General features: G+C 44.6%; 2 pseudogenes; both read right to left on the reverse strand.

Annotated features, from left to right (window-relative positions):
* Positions 1–1986: 1986 nt before the first annotated feature.
* On the reverse strand, positions 1987–3345 carry LOC119542968 (annotated as a pseudogene).
* A 10431-nt stretch (positions 3346–13776) lies between these two features.
* LOC119542503 lies at positions 13777–16652 on the reverse strand (annotated as a pseudogene).
* Positions 16653–17578: the final 926 nt, after the last annotated feature.

Below are 17578 nucleotides of genomic sequence, written 5' to 3' on the forward strand. Positions count from 1 at the left end.
GCTGCTTCCTGATAGTAAAACAATAATTGAGACACATCTATGTTCTGCCCTAACAGTGCCCAGTTTAACGGAGGAAGCAGATAATTAAAGAAGCCAGTGCAGCACCTGGGGATGTGCTGTGATGGGGCAGGTTCAGAGCAGTGGTATCTATCTGGCCTTGGGGCAGGGAGATTTCCTGAAGAAGGGACCACTGAGTTCATGCCTTGGAGTCAAGAAGGTGTCAGTCATATGGTGACAGGAAATGGGAAGAAGTTGAGCAGGGGTGATGACAGAGTGCGATGTAGGACATGTGAAGGCTCAAGATAGCTGCTCAGGACGTTACTGTGGAATAATGGATGAATATGGCCAAGCAGAAGTTATTCTTTTTCCCAAACTGGCATTACAGGGAGTTTCAATTTCCTTATTTCCTTCTTTATACACCTAGATTTCAGGATTGTTTTCATCTTTCTTTCAGTTACTCAGATAGCTTTTTTTTAAAGTTTAAATTTTTTAGTTGGTGCTCTTTTTCCTAAAAAAAATTAAAAACCAGTAACACTCATATCAAAGACCCAAAAGCATGACACAAAGGCAATTAAAAAACTTTATCTTCATCTTAACAGAATTCTGTTCCAAAATATCCAACAGCTATCCACATTTTAATGAACACTTTGTGAATAAATTATTTCATTCAACAAATAGTGGCTGCATGTTTTCTAAATACCAGGAACTCTGCTGGGCAGTGGGAGGGTGAGCACAAAAATCATCAAGATGAAGATACTTCTGAGCATTGAGTGCTAAAGATAAATTATATATATATATATATACATACATACATATATACTTAAAAATTTTACTGCAAATGGTTTTATTGTATTAAAAAACTAAAAATTCCATTCAAAAACTATTTTAAATAAAATCTTAATAATACTTTGTTAAAAAATGAAAAATCCAGGCCCATGCTAAAAGAGACAGGACACCAGGCTGCCACAAACCAGAACAACAGTCACCCTAGACCTTGGAATAGGTGGCAGGAATGAGGCAGAGATAGTGTCCACCCTTGCTGCTCTCAAATGGTTTTCATTTCATCCAGAACCTTTGATCAAATGAAATCTAGTTTCATTCTTGCCCCTGCACATTTATGTCTGCCTGTGGATGCTAGCTTCTTTGTTTTTTAGGAACTAGAACATAGAGGTTATGAGCACCTGCTCTGGAGTCATACTGCATGGATTTGATCTGGTTTCACAGTTGACTATCTGGGTGGCCTTGGGCAAATTACTGAACATTTCAGAGGCTCACTCGCCTCATGTGGAGAATGAGGGGTCATCATAATATCTGTCTCCTAAAGTGAGGATTAAATGAGTGAATACACTTGAGGTGTCTGGGGCAGTGCCTGGCACACAGGGATAGGCTGGTGTTGACAGTTCATTGGTGTTAGTGTGAACTATGTACCAGACACTTTTGAGTATAAGCAGGGGTGTTCAAGAGCTGGATATAGCTCAAGGATTGGTGGTGCTTATATTGGTGGTGTTTTAAAAACTTTAAATTGAGAAAAAGATAAAAAAAAGTCAGAAGTTTCATATAAAAATCCAGATATCTGGCTTTTCTAGAAAAATCAGAATGCTACTGTGCAGGAGATAACCAGCTGCCCATAGCAGAATTCAGCTGCTCAGTCCCAACCACTCCCGACTGCTTCACTTCCCATTTGTAACTGCCCTTATTTTTTCCTAGCCAACAACTTCATCTATTCATATTGATGAGCTGGCCCCTTGTACACATTTGTGCCTGCAACCTCCTATGCAGTGATGAAGGAAAAAAAAACGTGGTCCCCACTCTTACAGGGCTTAGAGCTGCTGTCCCAGAATATAATGAGAGTAATGTCTAAGGAGGCCCTTTACCCAGAGACACCTGTAGAAACCTTGCTGGGTGGCAGAAAGAGTAATCCACACCCTTGCTACTCCAAGTGTGGTCACGAGGGCTCCATAGAAAACTCTCAGTCTTACCCCAGATCTACTGAGCTGGGATCATTTTAAGGAGCTCCCCAGGTGTGTGCAGAAAATTCTGAGAAGCACCGTCAGAGACCTCAGAGCCCTCCCTGGGGTAGGTGAGGCTGTTGACCATGCTGAAGTCGTACAAGGGCCTGGCGGAGTAAGAGCTTTAATAGGAGAACTCTGGCTGTAAGGTGTCTGGAGAAGCCTCCGAGCTGGAGCGGGGGAGGGGTGTGTGTGTGTGTGTGTGTGTGTGTGTGTGTGTGTGTGTGTGTGTGTGTGTAGGGGGCGGGGGCGGGGGAGACACGTGTTGTTGGGGGGCAGCTGGACTCCCCGGACCCCGTGTGTGTGTGTGTGTGTGTGTGTGTGTGTGTGTGTTGAGGGGGCGGGGACGGGGGAGACACGTGTTGTTGGGGGGCAGCTGGACTCCCCGGACCCCCAGGTGGCGGCTGCCAGGGAGGGCTTGCGGGGGGGGGGGTCTCTCGCTGCTGCCGACAATCAAGGTGCTGAGGCTGCTGAAGAAGGAGTGGAGAGGAGACAAGGGCTGGAGATGAGCACGGCTCCTCCGGGCGACTAGGCAGGATTCTTCGTGCCTGCGGAAGGCCCTGGGGACTGGGAAGTCCTCAGCAAAGAGGAAGGGCTGTCTCCTTCTGACCCCACGCTCACGCCAGCCCCCAATCCTGAGGAGAGCCCTTCTGACCAGGATGTCCCTGTGGCCACCGTGGAGCTGCCGCTGACCTCTGAGCGGCGCTTTCTCTTCGGCGGAAGTTCTCATTGTCCAACATCCAGGATCCAGTAATTGCCCTTCCCTGGGTCATCCTCGTCGTGGGACACCTTCTTGAAGCAGTCGGTGAGCGACAGATTGTGGCGGATGGATTTCTGCCAGCCGGCCTTGCTGCGCTGACAGAATGGGAAGCTGCCGGCCCCCAGCTGGTAGCTGTGGCCGAGTCTGAGCTTGCGCTCGGGCGCGCTGCGGGCTACCACCGCGATGAGCGCCGAGTGAGAGTAGGGCGGCGCGCCATCTTCACGAGGTCCTTGCGGCTGGCTTTGAACAGCCAGCTAAGCTCACCGGTTGCCCCGGGCCCTGCCGGCGAGGCGGGCGCGGGCTGCGCGAAGTGCCGCTGCGCGCAGCTGAAGGTGCGGGCGGCGGTCGGCGGCTGCAGGGAGGGCCCGGCCGCGCCCCGGGGCGTGTGCGGAGGGGTGCGGCAGCGGCGGGCGAGCCTCCCACGCCGGGCCGGCTGCGCCACAGGTAGGGACTGGCGGTGGTCAGCGGCGGCGTGGCGTAGTCCGCCAGCCAGTAGGGCGCCCTGGAAGCGGGAGGCGCACGCGGGGGAAGGTCGGGCTGCGGGTACACGCTGAAGCTGTTGCAGTAGAGGGCCATGTCCGGCGGGTGCGGCGCGTCGCGGCCCGGGCTGGGGGCAAACGGGGCTGGCCTCACCGCCCTCGTGGGAGCATCTCTCTGGGGGCCAAGCCCGCGCGCGGCCTCGCCTCGGCCCTCACTGGGTGCCGGCTGGGCCGGGTGCGCCGGATGGTGATTGGGCGAATGCCTGAGATAGCTTTTTAAAGGCCTTTTAGACTGTAACATTAAAATTTTGTAAATACATTCATTTATAGTTAACTTCCTATTCCTGTGCACAATTCATTTGATCATAGGCTTTCAGAGGTCATGCGTAAAAAGAAAAGTTCCCATTACACTTTGACAGTTTTATTACTCCTTTTTATCCTGACCTGTTTTTTATTGTTTATAATATTTATCCACTTTTTGCAAACACTTTATCTTCAGGTATCTCCAAGTCCCTTACAATATTTCCTGCATCTATGATAAGAAGAGAAATGTAAGAATAAGACTCAGGTGGTTTATTTTCCTGCTGGTTTGCTCACGGTAGGTAGTGGTGGCCATTAGGTAAGGAGTTGTGGTTGCCAACGCTGTATCTGAAGGACATGAGTCATCCATCGGAACAGTACTCTTGGATTTTCTCAGAAGAATGGGTGTGAATCCAAGATTAGAGTTGAAGAACTAAGCTTTGACTGTTCACAGACGTACTGTCATTAGCCTGTGTCTGATTACAAAACAGACCACCCATCTCAGAAACTACCAGTAAATACAGTAGTCTCCATTCTTGGCAAGACACTGTGTGGATTTTGGTTTAAGTACCAGGCTTCTGCACAGGAGCACAGGTGACTGTCACATAAGTTTGCATAGCATAAATTCCCCAAACTGTGCCCTGAAACAGGATCTCAGCATTGCTCTGAGAAGATTCTGATTTTTGAAATACAGAATTTATTTTATTTTCCCACATTCAATCCAGTCTGTGATTCTTGTGATAAACTCATTCTTTGCTCTTTGGTATGAATCCCAGCCCATTTATGTCATGATCTCTGCATCCTTACAAGGTCATCATCTTAATGTCTGATCACCTTTGGTCACATCAGGCCTATGGGCAGGAAGGAGGAGTAAAGTCCTAAGTGGATCTTTCTCTCAGGTTTCTCTCCCTCTCATTTCTGGTTCTTCTCATTTCAGGAAAGCCTCCAGTGATTTTCATGCTGGTCCAAATCATGCCTTCTGCTAATTTAGGAATCTACTTTAAACTCCATGGTGCAAGAGTCCAAAAATGGCTGACAAGACAGGATGGGCTGTAACTTCTTCATCCAGCCATCTTTTGATCTTGTGCCACTGTTCAGTCTTTAGCCCTTATTTCCTGAGCCATCTCATCCACCCTTCTCTGATGGATTTTCTCATTGTTAACTAAACAGCCCACCACCAGGAACTGAGGCTGCAGACAAATAATATCAGGAAACCTTCTCTCCAAAATATGACGTTGATTTGCACAAAATTGACCAAAGCAACCAATTCAGCACTCTTGAGGAGTTCAAAGGCGTACAATAGTCTTCTTAGCATTTATGCTTCCTAGAGTAGTGGGAGTCTGTGGCATCTGATCCAGGGTTTTTCCCATTCCCCTCCCCACCCCAGCTTGGTCAATGTGGAGGTCCTGACAGGGCAGGGAAAGCCATGATGACAAGGAGCACCTCTCCCACAGAAGACGTTCGTTAAATATGGGACAGTGAGTGCATCCATTCCTAGCAGGAAATTCAATGGAAGTGACAAACTCAGAGAGAGGAAGATGGGGAAGGCTAAGGATGCTATTATCCTGGGGATGTGTTGTAGGGTAAGTACAACTGAGGCTCCATGCAGGAACAGTGGTGGCCAGATAGGGCCCCAGTTATTCACAGGGTCCTAGAGGATTCTGAGGCTGCAGACATGCATTTAGGAGATCTGAGAAGGCTCACCAGACAGGAAAGCTCGTCTCCTGCTGTCTCCACCACAGCTGCCCTTGCCAGCAAGCCTCATCTTCTTTTTTCCCACCTATCACAATATTGTTTCCCTGCACTCTTTCCGTAGAGATTCTGCAAATAAAATCCTTATTTATCATGACCTCCCAAGGCCCCATGACATTTTTCTTCTGCCTGATTCTCCAATTGCATTCCCAATGACTCCCCCATTCTCTCTTGTTCCTTGAACTGAAAAACTGCTTCTCCCTCCTGAGCATTTGCCCTTCCTGTGACTGCTGCTGGGAATGCTCTTTTCTTAGCACTTTGCATGGCTGCTTCCTTCTCATTCTTCAGGCCTGAGGGTCACTTCTTCTCCTCCCTTGAAAGGAGGTCTATGTAAAATAAACACCCATCCTTTATCAGTGATCATAATACTTTTTTTTTTTTTAAATTGAAATTGTTCACGTACCAAAGATCCAAAGTATACAATCAGTTGCCCATGGTACCATCATACAGCTGTGCATTCATCACCACAATTAATTTTTTTTTCAATTTTTAGAACATTTTCACTATTCCAGAAAAGAAATAAAGAAAAAAAAAAAAAGGAAACTCAAATCCTTCTATACCCCTAACCACCTCCCCCTCCATTATTGATTCACAGTTTTGGTATAGTATAAATTGTAGTATATAGTTTGAAATAGGTATATATATTTTTCTTATACACCCCTCTATTATTAACTTATAGTTATGGTGTCATGCATTTGTTCTAGTTCATGAAAGAGGTTTCTAATATTTGTACACTTAATCATGGACATTGTTCACCACAAGATTCAGTGTTTTATACATTACCATCTTTTAATCTCCAGCTTTCCTTCTGGTGACATACGTGACTTTGAGCTTACCCTTTCTGCCACATTCACACACCATTCAGCACTGTTAGTTATTCTCACAATGTGCTACCATCATCTCTGTCCATTTCCACACATTTAAGTTCACCCTAGTTGAACATTCTGCTCGTAATAAGCAACTGCTCCTCATTCTTTAGCCTCGTTCTTGTATTTCATGTCTATGAATTTACATATTATAATTATTTCATATCAGTGAGAACCTGCTATATTTGTCCTTATGTGTCTCTTATTTCACTCAATATAGTGCCCTCAAGGTTTCTTCATCAATCCATTTTTTTAAAGACAGTTTTGTTCACACACCATATGTTCCGTCCTAAGTAAACAATCATTGGTTCCCTGTATAGTCACATATTTATGTATTCAGCACCATCACCACTATCTATAAGGACATCTCCATTTTTTCGACAAAGAAGGAGGAAATATCAAAGAAGGTAGAGAGACAAAAGAGAAAGAAAGAAGAGAGAGAGAAAAAAACATGACAGCTAGGAAGCAACAAAAGGAAAGACAGTATTAAACTAATGTAGAATAAGAAGTCAGACAACATCACCAATGTCAGGAGACCCATACCCTCCCTCTACCCGCCCCCCCCATATGCATTTAGCTTTGGTATATTGCCTTTGTTATATTAAAGGAAGCATAATGCAATGTTTCTGTTAATTATAGTCTCTAGTTTGCATTGATTGTATTTCCCCCCCAATCCCACCCTATTTTTAATACCTTGCAATGTTGACATCCATTTATTCTACCTCATGTAAAAACATATTTGTACCTTTTATTATAATTGTTGAGCACCCTAGGTTTCACTTAATTATACAGTCCCAGTCTTTCGTTCTGGTGTCTGACATGGTCCTAACCTTCCTCTTTCAACCATACTCGTAGTCATCTTTGTTCAGTGTACATACATTGCTGTGCTGTCTCCCAAAATTGTTTTCGAAACCTCTCACTCCTGTCTTTTCCTTTCTGTCTGCAGTGCTTCCTTTAATGTTTCCTGTAGAGCAGATACCTTGTTCACAAACAGTGTCATTGTCTGTTTGTCAGAGAATATTTTAAGCTCTCCCTCATATTTGAAGGACAGTTTTGCCAGATATAGGATTCTTGGTTGGTGTTTTTTCTCTTTCAGTATCTTAAATATATCACCCCACTTGCTTCTTGCCTCCATGATTTCTATTGAGAAATCCGCACATAGTTTTATCAAGCTTCCTTTGTATGTGATTGAGTGCTTTTCTCTTGCTGCTGTCAGGATTCTCTCTTTATCTTTGACATTTGATAATCTGCTTATTAAGTGTCTTGGCATAGGCCTATTCAGATCTACTCTGGTGTACGCTGTGCTTCTTGGATCCATAATTTTATGTCTTTCATAAGAGATGGGACATTTTCATTGATTATTTTCTCTGTTATTGCTTCTGCCCCTTTTCCCTTCTCTTCTTCTGGGACACCCATGACATGAACATTCCCGCATTTCATGTTGTCACTCAATTCCCGGAGATGTTGCTCATATTTTTCCATTCTTTTCTCTATCTGTTCTTCTGTGTGTAGGCTTTCATGTCTCTTGTTCTCCAGTTCCTGAGTGTTTTCTTCTGCCTCTTGAGATCTGTTGTATGTTTCCATTGTGTCTTGCATCTCTTGTGTTGTGCTTTTCATTTCCATAGATTCTGCCAGTTGTTTTTTTGAACTTTTGATTTCTACCTTATGTATACCCAGTGTTTTCATTGTACGCTTCATCTCTTTTGCCATATCTTCCCTAGACTTTTTGAATTAATTTAGCATTAGTTGTTTAAATTCCTGTATCTCAGTTGAAGTGTAAGTTTGTTACTTTGGGCCATAACTTTGTTTTTCTTAGTGTAGGTAGTAGTTTTCAGTTGTTTAGGCATCTGGTTTCCTTGGTTATCTCAGTCAGGTTTTCCCAGACCAGAATGCGCTCAGGTCTTAGAAGGAGGCAATAGTGTCTGGTTTCCCTGAGGGAGTCTTAGAAGATTGATACACCCTGTGAGGCCTCAAGTCACTGTGCTTTTCTGCCCAGCAGGTGGTGCCTGTCAGCCTGTAACTCCCAACTCGTGTAAGGGGGTGTGGCCCATGGCTGTTTTCCCCCAGGCTCTGGGGTCTGGTTCTGAATGGAATGTGCGTAGTAGAGCTTGGCACCACCTTCTTCCTCTTAGGGAAGATATACCCCCTAGAGAGACGTCATTTACATTTGAATAGTCTCTCTGACTCTGCTGTCTCTACCCTTGTCTGGGTCAGAGTGCTGGGAACTGAAAATGGCTGAAGCTTCTTCCACTGAGCCAAAAAAGGGACAGAAAGCCCCCTTCAGGATCAGTCTGCGGCCACCCTCAGTTTCACCCATTGGCCAGAGGTAGCACCTGGTCCTCTGGGCTCCCCCTACCTTCCGGAGAGGTCCTCCAGCTCTCCAAGGTCACTTGTCACCAAAAGCCTCTGTCTGCTTGTTGGGGATTCATAGCTTGTGTCGAGCAGTCCACATTTGTTAATTACAACCCCAGTTGGAGCTCAGCTGAGCTATATCCGCTTGCTGGGAGAGTGCTGCTGTCTATCACAGTGAGGCTTTGCTGTTCAGGCTCCTGCCTTGGATCCACAGTTTTTGCTTACAGATTTTATGCTGCAATCTTGGGCATTCCTCTCAATTCAGGTTGGTGTATGATGAGTGGACAGTCACATTTGTCCACCCACAGTTATTCCAGATTATTTACTAGTTGTTCCTGGTTGTTTATTAGTTGTTCCAGGGGGACAAACTAGCATCCACTCTTCTCTATGCCACCATCTTCTTCCACCGTAATACTCTATTTAATTCTTTCAAATCCCTGAGTGAAACCATGGCTATCTTTTCTTGCTTTAAACTAGGCCCACTGGGAATAAAGTAACTTCACTGTTGCCATGATTTACCAGAATGCCGGTTTCGCACTGTTCCTAAGTGTACAGCATTCCAGATTGTGAAGCGAGTATTAGGAAAGGAGATGAGATTCTGTCATGATCTTTCAGGGCTTGTCTTGAATAGGGTGAAGACATATTCACATAAGGTCTCAAATTCAGATCCTGCTTTTATCTCCAAGCGAGACTTTATATTCCTAAATTGCATGTGTGAAAAGATCATTTAAAAATATGCCTTTTAAATATGCCATAATGTTATCCTGCTTTTGTCATTGTTTATTTGTTTGGTGAATGAATAAGTTCTCTCTCTCCCTGGTGAACTTTCACCACCAGCAAGGAGAGGGAGTAAAAGGTATACTTGGAGGAAATGGGCCTGTGAAGCAGGGATTTCAGAGCTGGCTCCCAGTGCCTGGTGATTCAGGCTATGTACTTTGCACCCAGGGAGAGACCTCACTGGGGTCCATGTTCGGTGGTCACTGCAGGGACCTTCTGACATGAGGCTGGCAAGATTGTATAGGATCATAGGCAGGATGGAGTGGAGCGGGAGGTTTGTGCATCCCAGGAAGGGAAATCTGAGAGACAAGAGTTGTCTCATGAGAGGTGGGGCTTTGGGTCCAGAGGGAGCTCAGAACTGGAAAGGTGACCATAGGCAGCCACAACTGTGCTGGGTAGTGGGGCATGGGGGGCTTCCGTGCTGCCTGCCTCTGGTCTTCCAGCACCTGGAGTGCTCTGCAGGAAGGGCTGTTTGTGCATTTAGTTTTCACTTCCTTTTTCCTCCTTTTGTATGTCTTAGTCCAAAAAAAGGAAGGTGTAGGGGCAGAGCAACAGAGACACACAGTCTGCTGCCAACAAGTGTAGGGCCACTAGGGTGTCCATTATGCAATGGGCCTCCTGTTAATTACAGGGCATGCCCATGTGGACATTATCTACCAAATATAAATGGTTAGTGTTTACTGTTTCAATGTTGGAAGAAACACTCCATTGGAACAGAGAAAATTGCAGTGAGAGAGTCACAGTGCTTACTGTAGGATCATCCCTTTCCTCAGTTCCCCTTATATGGAATTTGACAGGGCACTTGATTCCTGGGTTCAGCCTTCCGTGAGCTCTGGATGTCTGCACAGAGCAGCCTCATGGCAGAGCCACTTTCCCCCACGCTGCATCCTGATTTTTGGGTTTCACATCCTGTACCCTGTGTTTTGGGTTTCACATCCACAACCCTGACTGTGTGATGCTGGGCCTTTCAAGGTTGGCTGCTAGGCACAGTCCAGTGTCCCAATGCAGTCTGGATCCAGCTAGTGTGAAGAGGAGGGGACACCTTCCCTCTTCTAGGGTTTGGGTGCTGTGTTCCTAGCCTTTGCAACATCCTACCTCAGAGGTCAACTGGACTGTATGGCTGGATGAGTAGAAAAATGGGGGCAAAAAAAAAAAAAAGGCGCCCAGTATTCTTTTTTACTTTTAATTGTTCTTCTCCACTTTAATTTTTATTCTTATTACTTTTGTGTGTGTGGTAATGAAAATGTTCAAAAATTAATGTTGGTGATGAATGCACAACTATATAATGGTACTGTGAACAACTGAATGTATGCTTTGTATGACTGCATGGTATGTAAATATATCTTAATAAAACTGAAAAAAAAAAAGAGATCAACTGAACTTGAAGGAGTCATGACAGATGCCAGGTAGTGACTGAGCAGCAGGATGGATGCCTGTACTGCTTCTGTATTTGCCTCTCTCCCCAAGGCTGCGGAACCCTGGGACTTAGGGGCTTCCAGGAGAGCCTGCCTTGCTGCACGCTTTGAAAATATCTAGCCTTAACCCTGCAGTGAATGAATTTCTAGGCAGATTAAAAACAGTCTAAATCATCAGGGTATTTTTTTTTTTTGTAAAATAGCCACTTGTGTGAATAACATTTGTAAAGAAGGAATGTTTTTACCCTGAATTTGAGGTTTCATATTAAGCAATGATCAGTTGTGGTTTTTTTTTTGGGGGGGGGGTTGGGGAGGCTGCTTATTGGTGACAGATCACTGGACCAGGCATCCCTCGGCCTGTCTGGGTTTCCTAATTGCCACTGACCTGGGACCTAGGCATGCGACTCATCGTCTTGTGAAACTTAGATTTCTTAATTGTGAAAATAGGAATTAACAATGCTTGAATTTCCTGTGGGATTTTGTTTTGTTTTGAATTAATCAGAACTGAAATAATACGGACTCCCTTAGAGGTACACCATCACGTGCCTTGCCCACTGATGTAATCCTACTTCTTATAAGTGTGCCTGGCACATGGGGACCCTCAAGGTATAGTGATTGAAGGAACAAAGCATTATAAAGGTAAACTGAAAAAAAGTTAATTAGAATAATGGTTACTAAATATTCATTCTTTATACCTAAATAATAACAAATTTAGTTTACTGGTAGACTTAAGAATTCACATGGCTGTGAGTGGATCTTCACATGGATGCTGTGTCTTTGTTAAAAGTTTTGTTAAACTCTGATATTTTTAATGAAGCTTTGCAGTCAAGGGCCTTCTGAATATCAAACTATAAGGTGGAAGTAATCAAGAATCTGAAGTAGCAGAAGTTTTATAGCGGTAAGATTTTCAGGTTTTTCCAATTCTATACACAAATATGCTTGGATGACATTCTAAAGCCTTTTGTACAGATGTTTCACCACATTCTTGTTTCCTTATTATTGTTAGAAATGTTTTATTTTTGCTAGGCAGGCAGCTAACTTCCCCCACAGTGGTTTGTTTTCTACAATAATCCGGTATTCTACGTACCTGATCTCAGGAGGAAATTAATTCACAGAGAATGCCAGCCTCCCTTAAAGAGCCACTGTAGGTGCTCAGGGAAGTGTCAGGGACATAATAGGGTTGTGTTGAGAGAGCTTAATTTTCCTGTGGTAGCAGCATGTCATGAGATATTTGGAAAGAAGTCAAGGAAAACTTGTACTGGTGATCTTTCTCATATCTCTGAGTTTTTTTTTTTTAAATGAAGCCTCATATTTGAAGCAGACATTGACCATATATTCACAAGTAATCTTTAAACCACTCTGTATATTTTGAGGTGTGGGAAATGCCACTAGTTGTTTGTTTGCTTTTGTGTTTTGTTTTTTTTTGTGGATTTCATTTATGTTTTTTCTTTGTTTTCCAAAAAATGTATTAACATTTAAACAGCATGACAATCATAAACAAAAAGACTGCTAGACCTTTTTTCAATTAGAACATAATAGTTACAGTGTCTAATTCTAAGTCCACTGAAATGGAATTACTCAGGACAGCTATATTAAGCAAATATATATTTGTATGATACAATTCTGGAAATTATAGTAATATTCAAGTTCAAATGAACATCACTGTAGCATTAATTAAATGACAGCGATTAAACTAAACTTAGATTAATCAGTATTACATTTAAAGAGCAAAAACCCCAGCATATTTCTTCCTGTAGTTAAGGATAATCAGGATTCAGTGGCTGTGGAAACCTTATCTATTCTCTAAGTTAATACCTAAAACTTACTAGCCAAGGTTTTCAATTAAAGGAAAAGACGGTTACATCCCTAACAAAGGTGGTGTAAGGAACTCCAAAAACTTGTCCGTACACTAAGCAGGCAAAAATTGCCCAAATCAGCCCCCTACCCCATACTGTCTACACTGTTTTCAATATGAACAAGTTAGGTGCTCACTGTCTAGACACCCCTGAAGATGGAGAAAGAGATTTAGTGAGAGGAAGGGTTATCAAGAAACAAGATAGGATTTACCAAAAGTCTATGAATACTGAAACTTTTATATATATATTTAGATGCTGGGGTGTTGGCATACCTGGAAGGAGGGAAATGACATGGTGGAATTGTAACCTATAACATCCTTTGAGATTTGCTCTATAGATACTTGTGAATTGTGCTTTGAAAGTCTTCACCTTCTTTATATACCCTATATTTCATAATCAGGAAAGAACTGAAACTGTGGGACTGTAATCCATAACAGTTTTTGAAACTACATCTATAACTGCTTGTTGAGGTATACATCAAAAGTTAACACCTTTCTGTATGTATGTTATATTTTACAATAATGGAAATAATTGGAGTTGTGGAACTGTGACCCATGATATTCTTTGAAATTTACTCTCTACTTGTTAAATCGTACTTTGAAAGTTATCACTGTTACATATATATATTAAAGTTCACAATTTAAAAAATGCATTAAAATTGCCCAAATCAATTTTGTAGGAACTCTGGGAACATAAAAAAAAGTGTAATAACCAGGGAACTGCTTAATGAAGAAGATGCTACTAAATTTTATTAAGATAGTGTGGAAGCATTTTTCATTGCTGCCCTAAGATCCCCCCATTCCCTTGAATGGAGGAGGCATTGGTGTCAGTGCTAGATGCTCCACTCCAGGATAAGGCTGAGCAGCCCTAGATCTCTAAGAGACTACTTCTTTTATAAAGATATAAAGATTGGATTAGAGTAACCGGGGTGGTGAGAATTGTAAAGATTTTCAAAAATAAAATAGAAACCAGAGAAAATTTCAAAGCTTTTGCCGTGTAGCACCAGCAGCTAGTTCTTGCACTTCTCTTCCCTGTCTCAGTATAGAAGATTTACATAATTCCATACATAATTCTATACATAACTTCTGTGTGTGGAAGATTTACATAATTGGGTCAGCTCTTTCTTCTTTACAAAGTCTCTGCTAGTACCAGGTTGTCACTTGGACAATAGGGCATGTCTGCCTTGGTCTGGTTTCTGCTGGAGGTCACATTAGGTCTTCTCAAGGACATGTATCTTTGTGCAGATCTTGAGGACAGGGCCCAGCTTGCTGTTCATGGCACTCAGATGTTCTTTTTCAAGTAATAAGAGGGCCTGTCCATCAATCTCCTGGGAATGAAACCCCTCTACAATCTGTTGGCAGCCTTGCAGAAAAGCAATGAACTCATACACCTCCTTTATATTCCAATGGCTAGGGTTATTAGACAGGAACAGAGGGTTGATGCTTTGTGATTCTGGAGTGGGTGGAGTTGTATTGGGATTGCCCAGGTCATGTTCTCCATGCACAGCTCTCACTGATGAAGGCCCAGGAGATATAGGGAAGAGTACTTTGTCAGAAGTGGAATTATCTGAACCCCAGCTACAGTGTTCTTGACCCTGGTGGCACTTCACCTTGGTCTTGGCACAGGCTGTGTCAGAGGAGCTTTGATGGGGGCCATGCCAGCACACCCAATCATACTTGGCTGATTTTCCTCCTCTTTACCTGGATCTAGTGGTTAAAGCTCATGTTATATCTCATAGCACAATTCATGGAGCAGAACCGCTTGGAGCCAAGGAACTGCTCTGCAGGGACATACTTCCCACAGTGCTCACAGTTCAGATTTGCCTTCTTATCCAGCTTAGTAGATGGGATGTCTCCTCCCAAGGGGCTACCTGACTGATTGTCACTCAACTCAGTTGGAAGACTAGTCTGGTGGTTTCTCCAACTCTTTCAGTAACAGAACCCACCGGGAAAGGTTCTGCTCCTTCCTGGATAACAAAGCCTTCAATTTTATGGGTTAGAATCTGGGGCTTCACAATGGCCTGTGGGAGTTTTAAATCACCCATCTGTCTGGACACCATGGCTAGCAAAGGAGGTGGTGCTGTTGGGACAGAGGTCAGGACTATTAGTTCACTGGCCATTGGTTCAGCTTTCTCTCTGAGCCTGCTCTTCTCCTCCATGGCCTCTGGGCTGTATGCTACTGGAAATGCCTTGGCAGAAAGGATTGAACCCAATGTAAAGGCACCTTTTCCCTCCTCCTCAGACTCAGCCTTGCATTTGATAGTCAAGGTCTGGGGTTTGTCCAGCAGTTGCACAGATAACATGGGAAAGGTAGCATAGACTTGGACTATAACAGGTGAAGAGGTGGTGGCCCCACCCATTACTACATGTGCTGTTCCCTGCACAAGGGCAAGGGTCATCCCAGGGGCCAGTGTATTAGGGCACTCCTGCAGTGTACCAGGTATCTGGGATGAAGGTGGCAAGGAGGCCAAATGAGTCTGACCAGCTGGTTGCACTGTAACTTGCCACCCCTGTGAAGTAGGTTCAGCAGCTGCTGGCTGTTCCAACCCCAAAGCTTGTGCTCAGGCTGTACCTATCAGGTGCCCACAACTTGCACAGGGATATGGGTTAGTGGTTTCTGGGTAGCTGAAATATTAGCAGCCCCTATGGGGAGACTTGGTAGGTGCTACAGGTGGTTTGGACAGGATGGGGAAGGGTGGCTTGGGTGTAGGGTCAGGTGGGAGGGACAAAGGTGAAGACAAACATGGGTTGAACCAGGGTTTGGGCTTGCTGCTGGGATTGGGAAGGTGCAACCTGCTGAATAGGTGGGACCTGTGCTGGTCTAGAGACTGAGGTTTGTTGCTTGTTGCTGCTGCTGAGCCAACTGAAGGCAGGGAGCTTTGTGGCACAGCTGGGATTGATGGGGCTGAAACTGCTGCTGGTGGTGGATGGCAACCTGCTGCTGGATCACCACCTGTTTCTGCTGAAGGTAGATCTGTTGCTGTTATTGAATCAATGAATTGGGCTGGATCTGTGTGTAGAGGGCTGAGTTTATAACGGTCTGGCTGAGAGCAGGTGTAGCTGTCCATTCCAGGTTCGTGTCCACATTCTGATCATGCTTCTGTACTTTGACCTTCTTGGCTTTCAGTCACTGTTGGGGCTGCAGGCAATAACTGTACCACTCCTGTCCCATTCCTGAAACAATTCCCACCACCACCCATTCCTGAGGAAGACAACTGACCCAGCCCCCCAGGTGCCTGGCCACCTCCTTCTGGACACATGGAGTCTGAGATGCTGTTCCCACTGCCTCCACTAGCTTGATTAAGGTTGAGGGACTGACCTGTGGCCCCAGAGGAAGCCTGAACCACAGCTAGGGCCTGGATAGAGGCCTGAGAAAGGCTAGAGGCAGGGGAGGCTCCAGGAGGAATGGCATTCTGAGTTGAGCCTTGCATTTGAGTCCTTGAACTGAGGACTTTTGGTTCCTCACTACCAAGTTCTGCACCTGATCTGCATCTGCGTGAACTCCAGGAGACGAGGGAGATGGTACCTCCTGCTGGACTGCAGTTGTTGCCTTGTTAGGCATCAGGATGAGATGAGTTGGGAGGCTAGAGGCACATTCTGGCCCAGGATCCAGTTTACTGCAATAGGTCTTCCAGCTGTGGTCATAGATATATCTTGGCCTGAGACTGCTTGAGGGGTGGGGAGGTGATGTTCCCCAGGAGCACAGATGGGGTCAAGGTGGTGGCACTGAGAGAGCTCACACTCTGGGATCAGCTGATGAGCTGGTTGGCTGATGTGGTGGCTAGGCGGTGGATGCTTGGGTAGTGGTAGTCTGCTGCTGGTGGTACTGCTATTTGGGGAGCTGGCCTGCTGACTGGCAGCAATTATGGCCTGCTGGACGGTAGCTAGACTACGCAGCTGGGCATGGTTGAGCTGCTGCTGGAGCATGACTGGTGAAAAATACTGAGCTGCATTGGGCTGCCTCTGCAATGCTCACAGAGTGTGTACTGCTTGCTGTTCGTACAGTGACATTTGAGCTGTCTGGGGTCAAGAGCTACCCCTAGTTCAGACTCCCATTGGTGGAGTTGGAATTTTGCTGACTCTCACTCTTCAGGATAATGATCCAGGGTCTCTAAGACTGGTGCTCCAAATCAAGACCTACACTCCTGCCTCTGCACCTAATATTCCTGGAGGGTGTCCACCTCGTATGCCTGTGGGCCCAAGGCACCAGCTTGGGCAGGGGACTTTCTCAGTCTCCACAGGGTGCTACCTTCACTTCCTCCCCTTCCTGGAGGGAAGGGGGCACTACGGGAAGGGTGGGAGATGCCCAGCATGGCCAAGGCTTCCCACGCCTCCCACTGTCCCATGCTGCCAGGCCTGCAGTACTCTCTCTGGGCGTGTCACTTCCTTCCAGGCCAGGTGGGTGGGGGTATTGGGCAAGGCTCAGCAATGACATTTTATGCACAACACCAAAAGCATTATTTTTTATAACTTTTTAAATGCAATTTTATTGAGATATATTCACATACCAGATAATCATCCAAAGTGCACAGTCAGTGGTTCATGGTATCATCATATAGTTGTGAATTCATCACCAAAATTTTTGAACATTTTCGTTACACCCAAAATAAAAATAAGAATAAAAATAAAAATAAAAAAGAACACCCAAAACATCCCATACCTTTTAACCCCCCATTATTTATTTATTTATTTGTCTTTATTTTCTTACTCATCTGTCCACACACTGGATAAAGGGAGTGTCAGTCGCAAGGTTTTCATAATTACACAGTCACGTTGTAAAAGTTATATAGTTATGCAATCATCTTCAAGGCTACTGGATTACAGTTCAACAGTTTCAGGTATTTCCTTCTAGCTATTCCAATACAGTAAAAACTAAAAAGGGATATCTATATAAAGCATAAGAATAACCTCCAGAATGACCTCTCGACTCTATTTGAAATCTCTCAGCCACTGAAACGTTATTTTGCCTCATTTCTCTTCCCCCTTTTGGTCAAGAAGACTTTCTCAATCCCA

The sequence above is a fragment of the Choloepus didactylus genome, chromosome 8 (assembly GCF_015220235.1).
Source record: "Choloepus didactylus isolate mChoDid1 chromosome 8, mChoDid1.pri, whole genome shotgun sequence".
Taxonomy (NCBI): domain Eukaryota; kingdom Metazoa; phylum Chordata; class Mammalia; order Pilosa; family Megalonychidae; genus Choloepus; species Choloepus didactylus.